This window comes from Bubalus bubalis, chromosome 7 (genome assembly GCF_019923935.1).
Source record: "Bubalus bubalis isolate 160015118507 breed Murrah chromosome 7, NDDB_SH_1, whole genome shotgun sequence".
Classification (NCBI taxonomy): Eukaryota; Metazoa; Chordata; class Mammalia; order Artiodactyla; family Bovidae; genus Bubalus; species Bubalus bubalis.
In genome coordinates, this window is record NC_059163.1 from 107,843,098 (window position 1) to 107,869,535 (window position 26,438).

General features: G+C 37.3%; 1 pseudogene; it reads right to left on the minus strand.

Moving 5' to 3' along the window:
- Nucleotides 1-15,189: 15,189 nt before the first annotated feature.
- LOC102402761 lies at nucleotides 15,190-26,038 on the minus strand (annotated as a pseudogene).
- Nucleotides 26,039-26,438: the final 400 nt, after the last annotated feature.

A 26,438-nucleotide genomic window follows, 5' to 3' on the forward strand; every position in this document is an offset into this window, starting at 1 on the left:
CATGATAATATCATAAATTTTATAACTAATACATGCCTAGCATACAGGGGAAAAACAAGGGGCCTAATTTATATTTGCAGGTCAGGAAGTAATTCTTGGAGGAGCATTTAGTTGAGCTTTAGTTGACAAATAACATTAGAGGAGAAAGATAGTGGGTAAGAGAGGTTTTATAAAGAATGATTAATATGTTCAGAACCATAGAGGTGAAAAATATAGGCTGTATTATTAAATCTGATATGGCTGAGGTTTGAATTGCATTTGGTAAAACAGCGAGATATGAAGGTCTAGAGTTAGTAATAAGCAGATAAAGGACTGTGTGCTAAGTTATTAATCTATATTTCATAGCCAAAAGCCAGGAGGAGCCAGTAATAACTTTAAGTAGGGGAATAATACAATGAAATTTGCATTTCATAGAATCATTCTGGCATTGAAGAGAATTAAGACCCTTGTATGGGGACTGAGTATGACATTTTTGTAATAATGTAGTGATGAAGTTCAAACCTATAGCTGAGGCATTGAAAATAAAAAAGAATGGAATAGATTTGAGATGTATTAGAATAAAAATTGAACTTGGGAACCAATTGAATTATGGTAGTAGAGCAAAGGAAGGAATGACTTAGGTGACTGAATATAGGAGGATATCACTCATGGAAATAGATACTAAAGAAAAGTGGCAGGTGATGTGCAGAAGAAATAGAATTAAGTCTGACCTGGTTGGTGGATTTGAAGATACCTCCCTAAAACTCCTAAGCCTTTTTCACTTGCTGGTAAAGTCTTCTCCTGCAGAAATTTAGTAGTAGTAGTTTTCCAAGTGTTTAAGAATGCCCTGGCATTTCAGTCATTTCTAACAAAAAGGAGCTGTTGGGTTTCAGAGAAAGACTTTCCTGCCCCTAAATAATCAGGTGAGGAGAAGCTGCTCCCAGTTTCTGTCTTTGCAACATGCTCTATGTCAACATGCATCTTGGGTCTTCAGGTTATGAGATGCAAGCTTCTGAATCAAACTTGACGCTTTGAGATGATGGAGCATAAAAAAGGAAGTACTTAGGTTTTGATTAAAAAATTTTAACTACTTCACTAATGTTGAAACTGCTCTTTTTCTGTGTGAGGTAATGATGCATCTACATTGTTTAAGTCACCTTTAACAGGGTATGGTGTTTTGTGGCAGCTGAAAACACTCTGATACAAAGGCCTGGGAGCTTGGAAAATAAAAAATAGATTAAAAAATACAAAGATATTAGCATCTAAATGATGAGTTCATTATTACATATAATCCATTTTTAATAGAGAATGCATATCACATGTTATGCATTCCACATCCATTCCACCCTCCTCTAGCTTGCTTTCCTACAATACAGAGGCTGGAAAGATATAAAATGCATTTTCCAAACTTATTGGGCTCTGATTTCTAGATGTGATTTAGATTTGGCAGATCATATGAACACACAAGACATTGGAAGACAGAAGTGAGAAGCAGGCCATATGGCAGCTTCTTTTGCTATTTCACCTGGCAAATACAGATACTGAGGCATTTGCTGTTTTATGCCACACCACAACAGTTGTGCCATAGTTCAGTAACTGGCTCCATGAAAGCAACAGACAGGGTACACACACCAATTTTGTTGATGCAGGTTGTAGTAGGTACAGTGTGATTCTGGAGACAAGAGCAAAATCTGTAATTTTTTTCTTTCTTTTCTTTTTTTTTTCTGTTTTTTGGCCACGCCATGTGGCTTGTGAGATCTTCTCCAACCAGGCATCAAATCTGGGTCCATGGCAGTGAATGTGCTGAGTCCTAACCACTTGATTGGCAGGGAATTCCCTGTAATTTTTTCAACAGTGGTATCCTGAATATCTGTAGGCATGTGAATATGGGGATTCCTAATTATGGTACATTTTGATTTTTCATAGTTGCTGGTGACAATGTAATGTGGTTCTAGCATTTAAAATTTATAATCTTAAAAAGAAACTTCCTTGGCATACTGATCCCCTGGAGTGATTTGAGTAGTTGTTTCTGAAACTCAACCTTGCATCTTCTCCTTAAGCCTTCTCACTGATTTCTTAAGCCTTTTAATATACTACAATGTTTTAGTCACTAAGTTGTGTCCGACTCTTTGCCATCCCATGGACTGAAGCCCGCCAGGCTCCTCTGTTTATGGGATTTTCCAGGCAAGAATATTGGAGTGGGTTGCCATTTCCTTCCCCAATATACTACAACAATATCCAATTAATATATTTTAATATTCTGAAACAAATTGCCTCTTTCTTAAACTAGAATAGAAATATAAAAAATATAAGTAATCATTATATACACATTTATTCATTAATTGTATGTTTTCTGTGACTGTCATTTTTTCTAGTATCTAGCAAAGTGCTAAGCACATGGCAATTCATAATTTTATACATATATATATAGAAATAAAAATAAATTTATGAACAACCTAACATCATATTCATGTTGTGTTTATTTCAAAATATCTCTTTTTACTGGATTATAAAAATAGCAATAAGAAAGTATGTTATACATTCATTGTGAATATTTTATGATGTAATGCAAAAGGTGAACTGGCATTTAAAGTATAAAATGTATATAGACATTCATTTAGAGAAGACGTAGACTACATAGTATGCATCGTTAATGAGAGGTTTTTTTAATTCAGTTCAGTTCAGTTGCTCAGTCATGTCCGACTCTTTGCAACGCCATGGATTGCAGCACACCAGGCTTCCCTGTTCATTACCAACTCCTGGAGCTTGCTCAAACTTATGTCCATCGTGTTGGTGATGCTATCCAACCATCTCTGTCGTCCCCTTCTCCTCCTGCCTTCAATCTTTCCCTGCATCAGGGTCTTTTCTAATGAATCAGTTGTTCAAATTAGGTAGCCAAAGTATTGGAGCTTCAGCTTCAGCATCAGTCCTTCCAATGAATATTCAGGACTCATTTCCTTTAGGACTGACTGGTTTGATCTTTCAGTCCAAGGGACTCTCAAGAGTCTTCTCCAACACCACAGTTCAAAAGCATCAGTTCTTCGATTTTTATGATGTCAAAAACAATCTTTTTACAGTGAATAAATTGGTGAATACAGATATAGTGCCTGACCTAATCTCACTCTATGTTTATCTACTCTTCCTAAATAAATTTTCCTATTAACTTGCATAGAGTTTCTGTCCCCAGACTTCCCCATTGACTATTTCTGGTTTACTTTAAAATGTATTCTTCAACTTACTGTGAACAATTACTGGAAAGAAAAGAAGAACCCATAGAGACAACATATATAATGTTGTTCACAGATAGCCATAGGTTGACTGTTAATAAATTTCTGCTTAACATCTATTAGTTTATTTGTCATCAGAAAACAGGACTATCCTTGAAGTAAGTAGCATTCAATCTAGTTTTATTTGAGGAATTATGCATACTTCTTGAAATTACAGCTGTCTCTGGGCTCTGACTACATTGGTTCAAATCTTGAAATCTATCATTTACTAACCAAGAGATCCTGAATAACTAAATTAACTTCTCTGATGTGGAATTTCTGCATGTTTTAATTATTTGTCAATTATTCTACATATATCCATGCTTAATATAGTTATGTTTAATAATAGTTATGCTAGCATAGACCTCATAGGAGTTACATAAAGATTAAGCAGGATTTGTTTGCTCCTAAAGTGCTTAGCCTAGTATTTGTCACATAGGTATATATTCAATAAAGGCTAGTTTTTCTTAATTGTTAAGGAGCATTTGGGGCTCTCCTATTTGAAACATTTCTCTGACAGGTCTTTCAGTGTTTCCAATGAACAATTATAGCCTTAGTGTACAAAAGTTATCTAAAAAAGATATGCATTTAAATTTTGTATGGGCATGAAATTATAACAAATGCATTAATTAAATGGCTTTAAGTGTTTATGTCAAAGAATATAATATCCACCTTGCAGAAAATAAGGATGATATGGTGCAGGCATATATATTTTGACTAGAACAAAGGAGAGTGACAATATATTATGATAACTATAGAGTTGTGAAAGAGAATTTCAGAAAAGTGAGAAATGATAGGTCATTTTTAAAAGGCAGTAAATTAGTTCTGCCATCTAACTCAAGCTTCTTAAAAAAGATGTTAAAAATTTTGAATGTCTAAACAAATTTAACCAAAAAATATATCAAAAGTATGATTGCAATACTCAGAAAACTTGATTTAATGCATGATAGCAAGCTGTGATATCTTTGATATTTCAAATATAAATGTTAATATACTGTATTGGTGTTTTTCTTTCTGGCTTACTTCATTCTGTATAATAGGCTCCAGTTTCATCCACCTCATTAGAACTGATTCAGATGTATTCTTTTTAATGGCTGAGTAATACTCCGTTGTGTATATGTACCACTGCTTTCTTATCCATTCATCTGCTGATGGACATCTAGGTTGCTTCCATGTCCTGGCTATTATAAACAGTGCTGCGATGAACATTGGGGTACACGTGTCTCTTTCCCTTCTGGTTTCCTCAGTGTGTATGCCCAGCAGTGGGATTGCTGGATCATAAGGCAGATCTATTTCCAGTTTTTTAAGGAATCTCCACACTGTTCTCCATAGTGGCTGTACTAGTTTGCATTCCCACCAACAGTGTAAGAGGGTTCCCTTTTCTCCACACCCTCTCCAGCATTTATTGCTTGTAGACTTTTGGATCGCAGCCATTCAGAGGGATGGAATGGGGAGGGAGGAGGGAGGAGGGTTCAGGATGGGGAACACATGTATACCTGTGGCGGATTCATTTTGATATTTGGCAAAACTAATACAAATGTGTAAAGTTTAAAAATAAAATAAAATAAAAAAAATAAGCAGTATCTACAAATATAAATGTTAAGAATCACTGATCTGATCATTAATCAAATGTACAAGATGTCTTCCTTATTCAATCATATGAATATTTACACAAAAAGTTTATAATGATTTCAATTATTCTTTTAGTTGACTTTTTTGCATTCCTTTAGCAAGACTTAATTAGCTTTCAATAACTTGCATGGAGCACTTGTTAAGGTATAGTAGATATTACAGAGGCTCTGAATACATTAATTTTGTATGACTTGAGCTATTAATATATTATTCCAGCAAGGTTTTTGGACAGTTAATTAAAAATGGTTAACAAGGCTGCACATTGCAAAGTACTTAAGATAACCACCAAAGTAAGACACTTTAATAAAAATACAAAAGAAAAAAAAAGACTTTTATCATGGCAACAAAATAATATCTTTGTTACTCTAAATAATATGTATAAAATATTATTCCAGTTTCTAATATTATTGGGTACTATCAGTCACAGTGTGGATTTCATCCTAAGCGGTGAACTGGTATTACTGTAAATGTGTTATGTTCTGATAATACAGTCAGGAGCTAGTGTTGCCACATGACAGAATGTGTTAGAGATATAACTTACTTACCCTGTATCTCCATTTACGCTTTCTCAATATGTTCAATCATAATTTTAAAAAATATCAGTCTCAATATCACATTAATTTCTTTCTCGGAACAAGATATTTATAACCTGTCTGTCTTCTGGGGGCCCCTGTCATTAATATCTTTGAAAGCTGGGTGTATGTTCTGGAGAGAGAAATCACTGTAAACAAGTGCTTGCAGAAATTTATATTGTGTCAGTGGATTTAGAACATGTTTATCATAACAGATCAAAGAGTATAATTTAGTTCTTCATGGAAAATTATAATTTAGAGTTATAAAATGTCTTGAAAATTTATGCTTATAAAAATTTATTGAGAGAACCAAAAGACTGATTTTGCAGAGGATGTGCAGAGATTTTAGTTTTGTTCTGATACACCAATTATACCTCACTAAAACTGTGAAATAAAGGCTGAATCCAAGGGAAAGAAAATTGTCTATATGCACAACTAGCACTAAAGCAGAGACCTTCATTCCATGTAACTTTTCAATATAATTTCTACTTGTAAATTATAGTCCAAATGATTAGTAACAGAAGATAATAAAGCTTGTTCAAAATGCAGTGTAAGAATCACTGTATAAAAACTTAAGGCAAGAGCATTTAAATTTCTAGATTCTTGTTTCTATCAACTAAAGCAGGTAGATTATGTTAAAAATTCAACATTTTTGCAGTTTCTTTGAGGTACTCAAATGATCATGATATTAAAGATGCAATTTAAGATTAATTTTTAAAAAATCATAAGGGTCTGCATAAACTTACTTGTAAGGGATTATGATTCACATTGTAGAAGTTCTTTTCTGCTTATGTTCTTTCAACTAGAAACATCTCCAGAGTTAGTAGTTTTCAACAACATGCACACATATTACTTTTAGAGAAATTATCTTAAAAGCATAAATTGAGTCATACCTACATATAGGGTAAAATGTGTGGATCCAGAACATAGTTGTGTATTGCAAAACTTTTTTTTACCATTTTTTTGAGAAACATAATAAGTATTTTTCAATATAGGAACAAAAGTTATAAAAACATGATTTGTTTATTTAATCATTATACATAGTTCCTTCTTGCTTAATGTTCATTAGCTATACTTGCTGTTACAATAGCCCAGAAAGAAATTTTAGAGAGCATCTTTTCTTTTGGGTAAGCCAATATATGTGGATATTATAAATAGTAAGGCCAAAACATTGTGATATTACAAAGGAGATTGAAGATAAGTGAATTTCTTCTTTTAAAAATGACAAAATGATTTTTCTCATGTATCATTATTCCAGCAACACAGAGAAAAACTGAAAAATTACTTAGGGCCCATGCCATTGATTTAATTAATCCAGTTTGTGACTAATTTTCATGAGTTACAGAGGTAGTTACTGGTGATAACAAGATAAAAAGCGTAATTGTTTTCTTGAAGTTGTAGGAGAGGAATAAGTAAAAAAGAAATTTGAAAACAGTGTGCTATGTTCCTAGAACTGAGAGATCCCAAAGGAATGTCAACAAAACACACACTGCTGAACATCATTTGAAATTCTCACAGCAATATTTCAAGGAAGTAATGACTCCCTCTTTGCAGAAATTAACTGCTCAAACAGGCGAAGTGTTCTTATTTATCTGAGATTGCAACTAATAAAGTTTGATTTCAATCCCACCTTTAACAATAAAAACTCCTTACACTTTGGTCTGACATGGTTCAGAAATTTGTATCCCATATTCATCTTATCTTTTTTACTTGGCTCTACTTCATTTACTCTTCTGCAATCATCAAGTCAGAAAATCAAGTTAGGAATATTTCTAATTTAAAAAATCTTAAAGTAATAATATTTTCTGATTAAGAGTATTTAAAATCTTTTTCTCTCTTACACACTGGTCAATGTAGTATATAGGATATAGGAAGTAATGCTCTAAGTGACATTAAGGTAAAATTCTATAAAAACTCATTAAAGCTACCAAAACACTAAACAAACTGATGATTGTTTTATGAAGCCTTTTCTTTAGTACTATTCCCATCATCTTACATGTCCAGAAGGAAAAAGGGCTCGACTAAGTACTACAATAATGCTCAACTAAGTACTACATTGAGTAGCTAATGTGGACTACACTTGATTTTCCTAGAGTATATTATGATGCATGTGTTCAATACAAAGTATAGTATTTCATATTCTTATTCTTAAAACACAAAAGAAAACAGGATAAGAGGTCAAGAGCTAATAAAAGAAATGAAGATTTCTGCTTCTGGGAATATGGAGTGAAAGTGAAAGTCACTCTGTCGTGTCCAACTCTTGGTGACCCCATGGACTGTATAGTCCATGGAATGCTCCAGGCCAGAATACTGGAGTGCGTAGCCTTTCTCTTCTTCAGGGGATCTTCCCAACCCAGGCATCAAACCCAGGTTTCCCGCATTGCAGGCAGATTCTTTACCAGGTGAGCCATAAAGGAAGCCCAAGAATACTGGAGTGGGTAGCCTATCCCTTCTCTAGCGGATCTTACAGACCCAGGAATTGAACCGGGGTCTCCTGCACTGCAGGCAGGTTCTTTAGTAGATGTCTTTTTTCCCCCTCTTTCTCCCATTAACAATTAGCAGTGTTGAATACTGCATATTATACAAGAAAGATATGAAAATTCCTAAAGGTATAGAGGAGGAGCCTGACTGGTTGAGACCTCAAGACACAAAGGATGGCACATGAAATTCTTTTTGACTCATTTATCTAAGATTACCCCACTCCAGTACTCTTGCCTGGCAAATCCCATGGACGGAGGAGCCTTGTGGGCTGCAGTTGGGGTCGCTAAGAGTCAGACACGACTGAGTGACTTCACTTTCACTTTTCACTTTCCTGCATTGGAGAAGGAAATGGCAACCCACTCCAGTGTTCTTGCCTGGAGAATCCCAGGGACGGGGAAGCCTGATGAGCTGCCGTCTATGGGGTCGCACAGAGTCGGACATGACTGAAGTGACTTAGCAGCAGCAGCAGCAGCTATGGAAAAGCTGGCAACCTAGAATTGCCAGCAGGCACAACAAAAAGTAAGCTCCAACAAAGGCCTTTCTAATCAAAGGATCAACAAAAGGAAAGCCTAGGAAGACAAAAACTTTTAGAAAATATTCACTGCACTACAGCCAGACACCAAAGCAAAAGCTGTGGGCCCCAACTGCATCCATGGCAGCAAAAGCTGAATGGGGAGCCAGGAGTTCTAACCTTGCCATGCTGCACCGAAATGCTCAAACTCTGCTACAGTGGTGTCAGGGAAGGCCAGGTAGGAGTCAGAGCTTCCGTCACAGAAGATAGGGCCTCCATTGTGGCCCAGTTATGGTGACAGAGAAGACCACAGAAGGGCATGGAAGTCCCCCCATCCAGAAGTACTATGACACATTGTCACCTCTCCTTCCTTGTGGGGTGGTGTCACAGGAGGTCTAGTGGGAGTTAGAACTCTATCAGTCAGTAGAAAATGGACCATCATCTCTTTCTTCATGTGTTATCAGGGGAGACCATTTGGCCTGTGGTAGTGAAGTATTTTATCCTTTTTAACCAGGGTTGAACCTGTGGAGGCCTAGTGAGAAGCTAAGGCTCTCACTCCAGCCTACAGAACCTTCCCCTCAGCCATCATTGGAGGCCAAGTGGAGAATCTGAGCTTCAGTCCAGCCTTGGTCATGACAAGCAAGGCCTCCCACCCAAGCCAGAACAATGTCTGAGGAATATGTCAGTGAGTTCAGTCACTCAGTCGTGTCTGACTCTTTGCAACCCCATGAATCGCAGCACGCCAGGCCTCCCTATCCATCACCAACTCCCGGAGTTCACCCAGATTCATGTCCATCGAGTCAGTGATGCCATCCAGCCATCTCTTCCTCTGTCGTCCCCTTCTCCTCCTGCCCCCAATCCCTCCCAGCATCAGAGTCTTTTCCAATGAGTCAACTGTTCACATGAGGTTTCAGCTTCAACATCAGTCCTTCCAATGAACACCCAGGACTGATCTCCTTTAGGATGAACTGGCTGGATCTCCTTGCAGTCCAAGGGACTCTCAAGAGTCTTTTCCAACACCACAGTTCAAATGCATCAATTCTTCGGCGCTCAGCTTTCTTCACAGTCCAACTCACACATCCATACATGACCACTGGAAAAACCATAGCCTTGACTATAGCCTGGACCTCTGTTGGCAAAGTAATGTCTCTGCTTTTCAATATGCTATCTAGGTTGGTCGTAACTTTCCTTCCAAGGAATAAGCATCTTTTAATTTCATGGCTGCAATCACCATCTGCAGTGATTTTGGAGCCCCCCAAAATAAAGTCTGACACTGTTTCCACTGTTTCCCCATGTATTGCCCATGAAGTGATGGGACCAGATGACATCATCTTCGTTTTCTGAATGTTGAGCTTTAAGCCAACTTTTCACTCTCCTCTTTCACTTTCAACAAGAGGGTTTTTAGTTCCTCTTCACTTTCTGCCATAAGGGTGCTGTCATCTGCATATCTGAGGTTATTGGTATTTCTCCTGGCAGGTTTAAAATTAGATCCAGAGTATCATAACATAATGCCCCCCAATTTTTATGTTTCAATCAAAATAAATGTGTCATACCAAGAACTAGAAAGGTCTCAAATCCAATGGAAAAAGACAATCATTAAAGCTAACACCAAGATCATAGAGATGTTGAAATTATCTGACAAAGATTTTTAAGTAGCCATCATAGGAATGATTAAAGGAACTATTACAAATATATTTGTTGAAGTAAAATAGATTCTGTAAAAAATTCCAATAACAACAGAATTCCCTATGCATGTTGATATGTAGCATAATGTATGGGTAAGATAATTATTTGAGCAATTCAATGGAAAAGTTGTGAAAACCTGAAAGTCGGTCGAAAGGCCAAACTTTGAAAGAAATTTAAGCAGGTTGTAGAACACGGATACTGTGTAAAAGTGCAACCCTCTAAAAGGACTGAGGCAATTTTATTTAAATTAATAGAATTTTACCATATGAGTAAATTAAGTATAATGCAGAAAACTGTATAGGATGAAAAGTAAATATATATCTCTAAAGTATAATCATTTAAACATAGTTTTAAAATATATTTGGGTTTCCCAGGTTGGCTTGGTGGTGAAGAATCCACCTGCCCATGCAGGTGACACAAGATATGTGGGTTCAATCCATAGGTCAGGAAGATTCCCTGGAGGAGGTAATGGCAACCCAGTCCAGTAGTCTTGCCTGGAAAATCCCGTGGACAGAGGATCCTAGAGGGCTATTGTCTATGGAGTTGCAAAGAGTCAGATGTGACTGAACACATATACATATACACACATACACACATGTTAGTTACAACTATATTTTGCTTCCCTTGTGACTCAGCTGCCTGCAATGCGGGAGCCCTGGTTTCAATTCCTGGGTTGGGAAGATCCCCTGGAGAAGGGAAAGGCTGCCCACTCCAGTATTCTGGCCTAGAGAATTCCATGGACTGTTTAGTCCATGGGGTCACAAAGAGTAGGACATGACCGAGAGACTCTCACTTTCACCTTAAAATATATAGAGATAATGACTTAAAAATAGCTATACATGTAAATACCTATTCAAACTTAAAACGGTTCTAGGAGAGTGTATAAGACACAGACATTAGTGGCTGTAGGGGTGCAGTGAGTATATGTGTGGGCAAGAAAAGGGGGTATTTATAGATCCATGGTCTATCTTCAGTTGCAAATCTTCATTGGAATATGAGTGGTATGGGCCATTAACATGATTGCTCTGTACTGATGTCCATTGATGTTTCTGTTCTTTTAGGAGAATAATTATGTTCGTTGCTGATGTTTGTGAGCTCTGCTTAGCCTCCAGTAATTTTAGTCTCCCTTTTAATTGTCCCAAGTCTCTTCCAGACCTATTCTTGTTGGACAAGCATCTCTCCACCTCCCCTCAAGATGTTGCAAGTACACGTCCCAACACCAATCTGGACATGGCACTGTACGAACACAATTTCTTCTCCTTTGCCCTAGGAAGCAGGATTCCCTAAATGTAACAGAATAATTCTACATCTCCTATTTCCTGGTCTATGACCTCAACTGTTGGGAGATTCAGGCTAACTGAATCTCATCTCCTGTGTTTCTTCTTTTCTGTCTCTCTTTGAGGTATCTCCTGGAAGCAACTACATCAGTCTCAGAAAGATTTTATTCTTGTAGATTGAGCATATCCCTTACTCATCATTTTATAAGGCAGGGTTCTCCAGAGAAACAAAACTAACAGGCTGTGTGTATATATAGAGAGAGACACATTTATTTTAAGGAACTGGCTCACACAATTATGGAGGGATAATTCCAAATTCTACAGGGTAGATTGGTGGGCTGGAGACCCAGGGAAGTGTTGCAATTCAAATTCAATAGCAGTCTGCTGGCAGGATTCCTTCTTACTTTGCAGGATCTCAGTCTTTCTCTCACTGAGGCCTTCAATTAATGGGATGGGCTCATCCATATTTGCTTTACTCAGGCTCTACTGATTTAAATTTTAATATCATCCAAAAAAACACCTTCACAGAAACATCCAGAATAATGTTTGGCCAAATATCTGGACAGCTTGGCCTGGCTAAGTTAACACATATGATTGACTGTCACACTTGAATCTTTAATTCTTCTTTGTGTAACATGATTCTATGGGAAACCTTCTAAATTTCATCACAAATGTGTGTGTTCAGCAAGTGATAGAATTTATAAAGACCATTTATGTTTTAAAACAAAGATAGGTTTTTGATAATCTCAGTATGGAACTAGCAAATTTGTGGGAAGCAACACTGAAATATTATTTAGGGAGAATGAAAAATAAATCAGCTTAATATTTTCAAAATATTACTCATTTTTAGAAGCATACAGATATGTAAAAGTGAATAATAACCAAAATATGTTGAGATTCTGTCTTCTCTCTGAACCTTATGGTTTTCCTATTTTAAAAACTTTTTGATGGAACATATGGTTGATTTTATAAAGAAAAATAATATGAAATTAAAATAAGTATTTCTGATACAAAGTACATTAGGAGCTTTTGAAAATATAATTGAACATCTATTTGAAAATTTTAAACAAAAGAGAATTTATTCTACAAATTGTTCTATTTGGAGTTTCACCAAGTTACATAGTTATGGGACCTCTGAACTAGATTATGTGATTGATGAATTAATACTTAATAACATCTTCTTTGAGTAGAAGAAAAAATAATCTCCCTGACATGCAAACTCATCAATGCTACTGGTCACTTTTGCATATTTCCACTTGTCCCTTATAATGAATTTTCTGCTTGGGGATTTTTTTTTCCCACAATAGAGACTGAAAAGCAGGTGATATATATTAGACATTGGAACTTGGTTATGGCAGAGGCATTTACTTTATGATCCTTATAGCAGAAGTGGCTAGGAAGTGATAGCCCAAGGTCAAGCTTCAGTCTTCTCTGAAAAGTAAACAATGAATCTTTTTGAAGCATTTTGACAGGGAAACAATTGTTTCCAGCTGAAAGGACATAAGTGTGGGGTGTGTACATTATAGTGCACATGTCAAAATTCAGAAATGATAGTGGCTTTGCCTCTAACATAAGTAGCCCTGTACTGATGGTTCAGGGTATTTTAACTGAAGTCATCAGAATGCACTGTTCCTCTCCTTTTTTCTTGTGGGAAGACTTCTGGCGATAAGTCTTTTTGCAATAAGAAGTCTTTTGGCTCAGTCTATTCTGAAGGAAGAGTCACTCTCTAAAGATTGATTGACACAAGTCAGAGTGTAAAATTTAAGTTTTTGACTTTATATTTTCTACAAAATGCAAACTGTTTACCTAATAAACAATCTAGTTCCAAAAGCATGAGAGGATTTTTGTATATTCAGATCTTGATACAAAGTTTGATATAGAGTATGTGTGCTTAGTCGCTCAGTCGTGTCTGACTCTTTGCAACCTGATGGACTGTATCCCACCAGGCTCCTCTGTCCATGGAATTTTCCAGACACAAATACTGTCTTGGGTTGCCAGTAGTGCCAGTATTTCCTACTCCAGGAGAATCTTCCTGACCCAGGGATCAAACCAGAGTCTCTTGAGTCTCCTGCATTGGCAGGCAGATTCTTTACCACTGTGCCACCTGGGAAGGCCCTTGACCTAGGGTAGGTTTCCAAAAATATTCATTCAATTGAGCTGAATTTGTGTGTTTTGTTCAAAAGTAAATTCGATTATCGTGTTTGTAACTTTCAAAAATAACATAAAATATATGTGATTAAATATAAAGCAGGAACAATTAAAATGGTTTGATATGCTATGTGGTATTTATTCATTCTAATATGTGAAACTGGAGAGCGAAATGTTAAAAGTTTCAAAAAACTTATGAAAGCATTTAGAGCCTAAAAGCCTATCCTAGTGCAGGCGAAAAATCGCAAAGTGAAGGGGAGCAATAATGCATAGAATTAAAGGAGTAATTAGCAATAAAGAGTTTTCACTGGACACACAAGTAAAAACAAATTAAACAACAACAACCTCCTAAGATTCAAAGTTTTCTTGGCCCAAATACCTCATTTTTTTTCTTATTTTTCACTTTAACAGATGTCCCTTTCATCAAAGCCTTCTTAAATACATTGGCTTTGTGCATGTGAACTAAGTCTACAAAATACAAATTACCTAAATGTCATTTTCTTTCATTAAATTATATATTATTTGGCATAGGTAAATACTATCCTGGAGATAGTATTTGAAGAGAAGGAAATGGCAACCCACTCCAGTGTTCTCGCCTGGAGAATCCCAAGGACAAGGGGAGCCTGGTGGGCTACCGTCTATGGGGTTGCACAGAGTTGGACACGACTGAAGCGACTTAGCAGCAGCAAATACTATCCAAATTATTCTCAGAGATTCAAAACATAATATAATAAAAATATATTTATGTTAGATGGCTAAGGCAGTAAATGAGGGCAACAGATGTGGAGATGTTTGAATGGTGTCACTGATTCAATGGACATGAATTTGCGCCAACTCTGGGAGATAGTAAGGTACAGGGAGGCCTGGCATGCTGCAGTCCATGCAGTTACAGAGTCAGACACAACTTGATGACCTAACAACAAGGCAGTAAAATTCATGAAAAGTCACTTTTCAAATAGGGCTTATGAACCCAATGTGGCCTTTTATGTTCCTAGATTTGATAGGTTGTCCATAAACACTCTAATTTATGAATTTTAATGAATGCTTATAAGCTTAGGTCAATGAATATTTCATGAATCTTCACTAATGATTCATAAGAATTTCACTTGAAAGTGAAAATGAAAGTGAAGTCGCTCAGTCCTGTCCCACTCTTCCCAACCCCATGGACTGCAGCCTACCAGGCTCCTCTGTCCATGGGATTTTCTAGGCAAGAGTACTGGAGTGGGGTGCCATCGCCTTCTCTGTGAGGATAGAGACTGTACCTTTTTTTCCTGTTTCCCAGGTTCGCAATAACAACATCATTCTGGTGGAGAAAGCAGACCAGTTTTGGCAGCCCTTGTGGGAAAGGTGGATCTTGCATTTACCTAGGTTGGGGGCGGGAGGACCCTCTCTGGAGGGAATGCTAAATGGGTATATATGAGTGAGACAGGAGGCCCTGGGTTCACACACCCCCATGACAACAGGGCAGGCTGGGCTGGGGGCCCTGCCCTTGAGTTTCTGAAGCCCCAGGGCTCTTGCTGCCTGAAGTGTAGGCTGTGATTATTCAGGAACACAGTCTTCCTTCCCAGGCCCGGGGTGGCCAGAAGACCAGCTGTAAAATGCCAGTAGGCAAGGGTGAGGGGGCCTGGCTGGGGAGCTCATGCTCCACAGCGAATTGTCCGGAAGCCAGGCAGCGTGGCTTTTCCAAGCAGGTAGATGTCCTCGTCCTTGCCGAGGTTGAGATGCTTCACCATATTCTTATCAAAGAGGAGTGGGTGGTAGGCGCCCATTGTGCAGGCACTTTCGAAATACCTCTGATGGTAGTAGCACACGTCAGTCTTGCACTTGGATGGGAGGAACTCGTAAATATCCACCTGGTCACACAGTGACATCGTAATGGCAATGCCGAGCATCCCAGAGGATGGGGGGTTTGGCTGGGTCAGCTCTGAGGAGATTTCTTGAGTGATGTCCCACAGCTCCCAAGGCATCTGGGGCTTGAGGATGAAAAGCGCTGATCAGGATGCAGCTTACGATAGCTCTTGAAGTTATTGAAGAAACTGTAGTCGGGATTCCTGTACCACTTTGGGATATCTGAATGGTAAACAGATGGGTCCTACACAATTAGGATTTCTTCATTGTACAAACTGTCTTTGAGGAAGCCCGCTTCTGTGGTGACCAACTGCTTCTAGCTAGTCCTCCTGGGCTGCAAGCCCTCCAGGCCCTCAGGAATGAGCACTGTTCTCCTTGGATGTCTATTTTACTGGGTCTGGAGGCCAAGGCTCATTCTTCTCAGGATGATCAAAAACATCCCAGAGCCTAGTAAAAAATCAGCATGGGTTGTTTGCTTATCTGTGGATGTTTTAGTTAACAGAGTCAGAGTAAAAATACTCAGCATGAAAATCTGCTTACTTTGCTGTATATACCATGCAATCAAGAAGCCCATAAAAATCAAAAGTTTTTAGACTTGTGTCCCTATGCATACTTATATGAAAATATCCTGGTCCAATACTTTGGCCACCTCATGGCTGACTCATTGGAAAAGACCCTGATGCTGGGAAGTATTGAGAGCAGGAGGAGAAGCGGGTGACAGAGGGTGACTTGGTTGGATGGCATCACTGACTCAATGGGCATGAGTTTGAGCAGACTCTGGGAGATAGCAAAGGACAGGGAAACCTTGGGTGCTGAATTCCATGGGGTCACAAAGAGTCAGACATGACTTGGCAACTGGACAACAACATCCTTGTCTTATGATTTAATTGTGTATTTGGACTTTCTTTCATTGTCATCTACTTCTTTATTTTTAATCTCTATTTGGTCCCTTCTCCTGTCTTACAAGGAGGAATTTAGGCTAAATGCAGTCTCTGAGAAGGAGAAGGAAGCCTCCAAGAAGTGTGTCATGGCATTAATGTGGATTATATTTTTTTCTTAAATTTGATAAAACTGACAGGGGAACATTCACTCATTGAGCTATCATTTTATTTTGTTTTTAATATAAATTTATTTTAATTGGAGGCTAATTACAATATTGTAGTGGTTTTGCCATACATTGACATGAATTTGCCACAGGTGTACATGTGTTCCCCATCCTGAACACCCCTCCCACCTCCCTTCCCATACCATCCCTCTGGGTCATCCCAGTGCACCAGCCTCAGGCACCCTGCATCATGCATCGAACCTGGACTGGCTATCTGTTTCACATATGAAAATATACATGTTTCAATTACATTCTCCCAAATCATACCACCCTCGCCCTCTCCCACAAAGTCCAAAAGACTGTTCTATACATCTGTGTCTCTTGCTGTCTCACATATAGGGTTATCGTTACCATCTTTCACTCTCTCTGTGCTGCTGCTGCTAAGTTGCTTCAGTCGTGTCAGACTCTGTGCAACCCCATAGACAGCAGCCCATCAGGCTCCTCTGTCCATGGGATTCTCCAGGCAAGAACACTGAAGTGGGTTGCCATTTCCTCCTCCAATGCATAAAAGTGAAAAGTCAAAGTGAAGTCGCTCAGTCGTGTCCGACTCCTAGTGACCCCATGGACTGCAGCCCACCAGGCTCCTCCGTCCATGGGATTTTCCAGGCAAAAGTACTGGAGTGGGGTGCCATTGCCTTCTCCAAAAACATCTATTTCTGCTTTATTGACTACACCAAAGCCTTTGACTGTGTGGATCACAATAAACTGTGGAAAATTCTGAAAGAGATGGGAATACCAGACCACCTGACTTGCCTCCTGAGAAATCTGTATGCAGATCAGGAAGCAACAGTTAGAACTGGACATGAAACAACAGACTGGTTCCACATAGGGAAAGGAGTATGTCAAGGCTGTATATTGTCACTCTGTTTATTTAACTTATATGCAGAGTACATCATGAGAAATGCTGGACTGGAAGAAACATAAGCTGGAATCAAGATTGCCAGGAGAAATGTCAATAACCTCAGATATGCAGACAACACCACCCTTATGGGAGAAAGTGAAGAGGAACTAAAAAGCCTCTTGATGAAAATGAAAGAGGAGAGTGAAAAAGTTGGCTTAAAGCTCAACATTCAGAAAACAAAGATCATGGCATCTTGTCCCATCATTTCATGGGAAATAGATGGGGAAACAGTGGAAACAGTGTCAGACTTTATTTTTTGGGGGCTCCAAAATCACTGCAGATGGTGACTGCAGCCATGAAATTAAAAGATGCTTGCTCCTTGGAAGGAAATTTATGACCAACCTAGATTGCCTATTCAAAAGCAGAGACATTAGTTTGCCAACAAAGGATTGTCTAGTCAAGGCTATGGTTTTTCCTGTGGTCATGTATAGATGTGAGAGTTGGACTGTGAAGAAGGCTGAGCGCCGAAGAATTGATGCTTTTGAACTGTGGTGTTGGAAAAGACTCTTGAGAGTCCCTTGGACTGCAAGGAGATCCAATCAGTTCATCCTAAAGGAGATCAGTCCTGGGTGTTCATTGGAAGGACTGATGCTAAAGCTGAAACTCCAATACTTTGGCCACCTCATGTGAAGAGTTGACTCATTGGAAAAGACTCTGATTCTGGGAGGGATTGGGGGCAGGAGGAGAAGGGGATGACAGAGGATGAGATGGCTGGATGGCATCACCGACTTGATAGACATGAGTTTGGGTGAACTCCGGGAGTTGGTGATGGACAGGGAGGCCTGGAGTGCTATGATTCATGGGATCACAAAGAGTCGGACACAACTGAGCTACTGAACTGAATTGAGCTGAATTTGTATTATTATAGTAACCTTTGATGTCCATTAAAAACAAGATAACAAAATTTCCTTCTGGCTTCCAGAATTCTGATCAAAAGACTCTACATGGATTTCCAATGCATTTTCTTACCTCCTCTTCACCCCACAAAAAGAGACCTTAGTTGCTGCTATTTAAAACATAAATTTTATTTGTTTGTTTTTTCGTTCCCCAAAATATTGATCCCCATCATAAAAATGTATTAAGCAACGTTTGCTTTGAAAATTTGAAAACAGGCCCAATAAGTGAGAGATTTTATGACTCACCATAGAAACTATGTTGTATTAATCACCTTTAGCTCTACAACAGATCACTCACAAATCTAGTTTTTAAACAACTGTCATTTATTATTTCCCACAGATGTCTGTGTTGATTAGACACTTCTGCTGATGTAGAATATTTTTTGCTGACCTCAAGTCCGTCTTGTCTAGACATCAGGAGGTCATCTAGGACTAGTTCGTTTAGGGTGGCTCATTCTTATGCCTGGAAACTGTTGCTCCATACTAGTTGGAGTTACAGGGGTGATGTGATCATTGTTTTTTATCAGGTGACAGGCTACTCTAGGCTTTTATTTTTTTAATATATAAACAAGATTGATTATTTCAATAGCACTAAGATAGGGAATGTCTCAGTGAAGATGCAATTTTCAACTTTCTGCTTGTGCTACATTTGCCACTTCACTATTAACCAAAGTGATCTGCATGGCTGTGCTTAGAGTCAGTATAGGAGGCAACCCTCTGGACAGGGAGGACTGAATAAATTATAGCAATCTATGAGAAATTTTATATCTGAATAGTTTTGATTTCTTCCACAAAGATACACAATATCAAAGATTTTATTTTGCAAAGACTAGGTTAGTATGGAAAGGAAGGCTGTGGAAAGAATTGGCTTCAACTACAGAAGGCAATGGCACCCCACTCCAGTACTCTTGCCTGGAAAATCCCATGGACGGAGGAGCCTGGTGGGCTGCAGTCCATGGGGTCGCTAGGAGTCAAACACGACTGAGCGACTTCACTTTGACTTTTCACTTTTATGCATTGGAGGAGGAAATGGCAACCCACTCCAGTGTTCTTGCCTGGAGAATCCCAGGGACAGAGGAGCCTGGTGGACTGCTGTCTATGGGGTCGCACCGAGTCGGACACGACTGAAGCGACTTAGCAGCAGCAGCACAGAGAGAGTGAAACTAATAAGAAAAAATGAAGCTAACATTACTGGGTATTGTCCAGGGCTGGTGTACAAACTGATGTTTTCCTTCAAAATTTGTTTTCTTCTCCATTCTGGTCCCCGTGTAAACATTTATAAGCTATTAAGTGCCTGAGTGATTTGAAATACAGACTGATCCAAATTGTCAGTGCCAACAGACTAGAAAATAATAGCTAGCTGACCAAATATGGTATGAAGATAGAAATAAATTATGATTTTTGAAACTTCTGCATACTTTTTGAAAATTAATTTCAGAATAAAATGGTGAATCTGTCCAGATGGCATCTAGGCAATTAATAATGTCATAAATCATTACTTTTTTTATGTGAGAAAAAGGTTTACAGTCCAACATCATTATTCAGTAAACAGTGAAACTTTATAATGGTAGAACACAGAATAGACACTACAGCCATTCACTTTTGTTTAAATATTCACATTATTTTGATACATTTATATTATTCAGTTTCTTTATGCAAATTTGCATAATTAAAATATGAGTGCTGACTTATAGGATAATTGGTAGAAATAATGAAATTTTACAAAATTTTGAAACTGAACAGTGCTATATATCTTCTATTCCACTGCAAATAGATAGATTCTTAGAAAAAAATACATTGTTAAAGCAATACTATTATATAAATTATTTCAGTAGAAAAAAGACTGATGAAATATAGAATTTTTTTAACCCATTGCTATGGTTAAAAATATTCAGGCCACCCTGACATAGTATACCTCTGAGTCATGACACAGTATTTTTTCCAAATTAGGGTTAGGGTTTCTAGCAGATAGTTCCAAACTGAGTAACATCAATAATGTTTAGTATAATCAAGTCATCTTACATAAGTAATGGATCACATTATAGTGAAATTTCTGTCACACAGCAAAGCATATTCTAAAATACAGAGTAATAAGCAACTACTTGAAATGTTTGTTTTTATGGCATTCCACTAATTACAATTTCTGAGACTTCAGAGACTGTATTTCATCATCAGTTTCTAAATCTATACCATATAATATTATGAGAGTATCTACATTTTAGACTTTTTACCCAAGAATAAATATTGATGAATTTTTGTGAGTGATCCTCAAAAGTCATTTGGGAGAATAATTTTTTGTGAAAATATGAGAGCTTTAAATAAAACAGTGTTTTCAAGGGAATGTGTATGTGTGTTTGTGAGAGAGAATTTCACTTATCTTAACAAAATGTTAGTGCTTAATATGTATTAGACTGTCTTCTCAGAGCACTAGAAATATTATCTCAAAATTATCATAATACACTTATGAGGTAGTATATTAATATTTCACCCACTTTACAATGAGAAAATTGAGGTTAAGCCTTTGCTTAAAGTCACATAATTATTACACATTGAAGTACAAAAGTTGATTTTTGAGCCTTTTGTAAGTAGTGTTTAGTTTGAAATTAAATAGTTTATTTGTGTGATTATATCCCAACCTTGGTCCATTGTTCCTTTCTGAAATGTTTCTATTGTAAAAATACTTAGAATGTTTTGATTATTTTATTCTTTTCTTCCCCAGGTCTGGCCTTAAAAATTCCCCATATTTTAAGAGTTTTCTGATTCATCAAACAGATTTTTTTCTTCAAATTTTGTCAAATTTTTCTAGTTGCTCCTGTCATTAGGTTAGCATGCAATACTGTTCTTTAGGGCTTCCCTGGTGGCCCAGTTGGTAAAGAACCTGTTTGCCAATGCAGGAGATATGGGTTCAGTTCCTGAAAGATCCCCTGGAGAAGGAAATAGCAACCTGCTCCAGTATTCTTACCTGAAAAATTCCATAGACAGGAGCCTGGTGAGCTACAGTCCATGGGGTAGCAAAGAATTTTACATGGCTGAGCATGTATGTACACATGCTTTGTTACCATTCTTAGAAGCAGAACTCTTGTGATCTATTTATATAATAGGATTTCATATTTTAGCTAGACAACATTTCTCAGTTACCAGTAGTCCTACGAGCATGAATCTCTCTCTACTATCCATGAAGGTAATTAGCCACTGTATTATCTCAGATCCCCTATTGCAGATATAAGCATGGGACTGTGGTTAAGGAGATATATTTAAGAAAATAAACCCCCTAAGATAAAGAAGAGGAAGAGCAAAAGTAGGTAGAGAGACCTTGCAGACTGCAGTCTTGGTCTGACATTTGTTCATGAAGGGAAGAAAGGAGCACTGAGTAGAAAGGGCCGTAGACTGCATTGCAGCCTGGTGGAAGTCTCAGCCAGGCCAATAGGGAGTCCCAGGACAAAGATGACCTATTAGAATTGTCCCAGATTATGCAGGGATGGCTCAGTTTTAGGAATCACACCAGGTTCAGTCACTGGCTGGAAGCACCCAGGGTGCATGGCCGTGGCCTAACCCAAGGGGATAGTGTAACCTAGAAGGTGGAGCAAGTGAAGGCTGTTGATTCTCTATATTCCATGCAGCAAGTTTGTCCTGAAGGAAGAGCTGGACTGTGAATTTCTGTAGTTGCCACAACTGCAATTTTGCCAATGTTCCCCTGTTTTAGTTAGGTCTTTTATGATTCATTTTCTCTAAATAATGAGATAAACTTAAGTCCTGATTTTTAAGGTTAATGAAAATATCAAAGGAAAAATAGAAATGTATTATGAAAACTTACAGGTGCTATAAAAATACCACTTTTATGTCATCCCTTAGATATAGTTCCTTACCAAAATATTCCATTATTAGACTTAAGAAAATAGATAATAAATTTGAGTCATAGCAAACTATTATCCATTTTGATATGCTAATGATATATATGGTAAAACATTTCTAATAGAAGCAATAGTACCGAAGGCATACTCTACCCTAACTTCATGATTAGAATTTGTCATTGTTTTCCATACGTGCAGTTAAAAATATTTAATAATGTGATTTTCAATGGCCAGCACTTAATTGAGAAATTTTAAATGATTCCAAAATTGTAATCAGCCTTGAATTTCTAAGAAGAAAGTTGCCTCTGAGCAGGTACAAATTCTTGTGAGAGTACACATCATCAACAGAAAATAGGTAAATACATAAAATATGTAGATGAAGGTTCTTCTTTTCAAACCACATGTAATTTTTTTGGTTAGATGAAACTTTTTTTGAAGTCATTTACATTTTAAGAAAATTAAGAAATTAACTAAAATGTTAATAAATTATATAAAATAAACTTTATAATCATAGATATGCATTCCAATTAAAATTCATAATTTTCCTCTGCCTATGAGTTTGTGACACTAGATTCTTTGCTTATTAATACACATATATAAATATTTGAAATGGTAAAGATTATATTCAGTTGAAGAATGATTATTCCTATATTAAAATCACTTTGATTATAGTTGCTCTGGGGTGAATTTAGTAGATAGAGTAGAAGAGGGAAAATTAAAAATTTATGACTAATATGTAATATCATATTAAAATACATTGTTTCAAAATATTGATACTATTAAATCCAAAAATAAAAACAACTTGGCACATGTATTTTAAATATTTTCTATCTTGTTTCACAGCATAGGAATAAGCAAGTAAAACTAAATAACTCCAAAACCACTTTATGGTTTCCTTATAATAAATTATTAGTCCTGTGGAACCTCCATACCACACTTAGAAGTACACATTTATTATTATTTCAAAGGTTTAAGAGAAGTAAATGAACACACATATGAAAAATTCCCATTTGTTGTTGTTCCATTGCTAAGTCCTGTCTGACTCTTTGTGACCCCATGAACTGCAACACGCCAGGCTTCCTTGTCCTTCCTTATCTCCCAGAATTTGCTCAAACTCATGTCCATTGCATTGGTGATGCCATCTAACCATCTCCTCCTCTGTTACCTCCTTCTGCTCCTGCCCTCAATATTTCCCAGGATCAGGGTCTTTTCCAATGAGTTGGCTCTTTGCATCAAGTGGCCAAAGTATCGGAGTGTCAGCATTAGTCTTTCCAATAAATATTCAGGGTTAGTTTTCTTTAGGATTGACTGGTTTGATCTCCTTGCTGTCCAAGGGACTCTCAAGAGTCTTCTCCAGCACCACAGATTGAAAGCATCAGTTCTTTCAATTGCTCAGCTTTCTTTATGGTCCAGCTGTCACATTTGTGCATGACTACTGGAAAACCTGTAGCTTTGACTGTATGGACTTTTGTTGGCAAGATGATGTCTCTACTTTGTAATATGCAGTCTAGGTTTGTCAGAGCTTTTCTTCCAAGGAGTAAGTTTCTTTTAATTTTGTGGCTACAGTCACCATCCTCAGAGAATTTTGGAGCCCAAGAAAATAAAATCTGTCACTGTTTCTACTTTTTCTCCATCTATTTGCCATGAAGTAATGGGACCAGATGGCATGATCTTAGTTTTCTGAATGTTGAGTTTTAAGGCAGCTTTTTCACTCTCTTTTTTGACCCTCTTCAGGAGGCTCTTTAGTTCCTCTACATTTTTGCCCATTAGAGTGGTATCATTTGCATATCTGAAGTTGTTGATATTTCTCCCAGTAACATTCATTCTAGCTTGTTTCATCCAGCATGGCCTTTTGCATGATGCTCAAGAGGCAGGTAAGGTGGTCTGATATACCCATCTCTTTATGACGTTTCTACAGTTTGTTGTGATGCACACAGTCAAAGGGTTTTGTGTGGTCAGTGAAGCAGAATTAGATTTTTTTGTTTTTGGAATTCCTTTGCTTTCTCTATGATCCCATGAATGTTGGCAACTTGATCTCTGGTTTCATCCAGCCTGGAATTTTGCATGATGTACTCTGGATATAAGTTAAATAAGCAGGATGACTGTATACAGCCTTGACCTACTCCTTTCCCAGTTTTGAATCAGTCTGTTGTTCCACATCCATTTCTAACAGTTGCTTCTTTGCCTGCTTGCAAATTTCTCAAGAGGCTGGTAAGGTGGTCTGGTATTCCCATCTCTTTATGAATTTTCCATAGCTTTTTGTGATCCATATAGTCAAAGGCTTTTGTGTGGTCAGTGAAGCAGAAGTGGCTTTTTGTTTTTGTTTTTGGAATTCCTTTGCTTTCTCTATGATCCAATGAATGTTGGCTATTTGATCTCTGGTTCCTCTGCCTTTTCTAAACCCAGTTTGTATGTCTAGAAGTTCTCAGTTCATGTACTACTGAAACCTAGCTTGAAAGATATTGAGCATTACCTTGCTACTGTATAAAATGAGTACAATGGTACAGTAGTTTGAACATTCTTTGGCATTGCCCTGCTTTGGGATTAGAATGAAAACTCAGGACCTTTTCAGTCCTGAGGCCGCTGCTGAGTTTTCAAATTTGCTGACATATTGAGTGAAGCATTTTAACAGCTTCGTCTTTGATGATTTGGAATAGCTCAGCTGGAATTCCATTACGTCTACTAGCTTTGTTCAAGGTAATGATTCTTAAGGTCTACTTGACTTCACACTTCAGGATGTCTGGCTCTAGATGAGTGACCACATCTTTGTAGTTATCCGTGTCATTAAGATCTTTCTTCTATAGTTCTTCTGTATATTCTTGCCACCTCTTCTTAGTCTCTTCTGCTTCTATTATGTCTTTCCCATTTCTGCCATTTATTTTGCCCATCTTTGCATGAAACGTTCCTTGATATCTTTAATTTTCTTGAAGAGATCGCTAGTCTTTCCCATTTTACTGTTCTATTTACTTGCATTGGTCACTTAAGAAGGCTTTCTTACCTCTCCTTTTTATTCTCTGGAACCCTGCATTCAGATGGGTATATCTTTTCCATTCTCCTTTACCTTCCATGTCTCTTCTTTTCTCAGTTATTTATAAGGCCTTTTCAGATGACCATTTTCCCTTCTTACTTGTATCTTTAGGATAATGATTTTCAACTTTTTGTATCCTTTTGTTATACTTCTGATTACCAAATTTGTAGTATATTATTTAATTAAGAATTTTTATTATATATTGGAGCATAGTAGATTAACAATGTGTTAGTTTTAGGTGTACAGCTAATTGATACACTTATGCATATGCATTTATCTATTTTTAAAAAAAATCTTTTCCCATTTAGTTTATTATTGAATTTTGAGCAGATTTCCCTGTGTTGGTGATTACCAAATTTTTTATAATAGATGAGTCAAGTTAAATATTTTAACACACTATATAAAAATACTGAAGATCTATCAATAATACAATAATTTAATGTTGTTGTTCAGTTGCTAAGTCATGTCCTACTCTTTGCAACCACGTGGACTGTAGTACATCTGGATTCCCTGTCCTCCACTATCTCCCAGAGCTTACTCAAGTCCATTGAGTCAGTAATGCTATCTAACCATCTCATCCTCTGCCGCCCTCTTCTCCTTTTGATTTCAGTTTTCCCAGCATCCGAGTCTTTTCCAGTGAGTGGGCTCTTTGCATTAGGTGGCCAAATTATTGGAGCTTCAAAATATGCACTATTAAAAAAAATTTGTATTGATTGCCTTCTTCTTTTTATATACCCTAAACATTCTCTTACATTTTGAATAGAATTCTTGCCCTGGATACTTACATGTATCTGTAACTGTAAGATCTTTTTTGAGTGCAAACTTGATTCTGAATCAAATTTATCTTTTAGAGCCATAAGTAGTATGCTACATTCTAATGGATGGATATCAGTGTAACACTACACATATTCACTATAGAAAATTCTTAAAAAATTAACTTGATTATACGTTGAGAACCTATGCCTAGGTTATGGATATTCAGCTATACTTCACTCACTTCAATTATTATATTATAGTATCTTGAAATCTTTATAGAAACAATCTTTAAGGTAATGCCAAAAGTTAAAGAATAAAAAATCCCTACTTATTCATTATCCTTCTTTTAAGGAATGATTCTGTGTGCTCATTTTTAAAGGGATGAAAGCTTTCAAGCAATGAATAAGAAATTTAAATTTTTTGATGCTAATATCATTATAGATTAAAGTGTTTTCAGAAAACTGACTATCTGCCAAAAATCCAGCTAGCCATATAACAAAT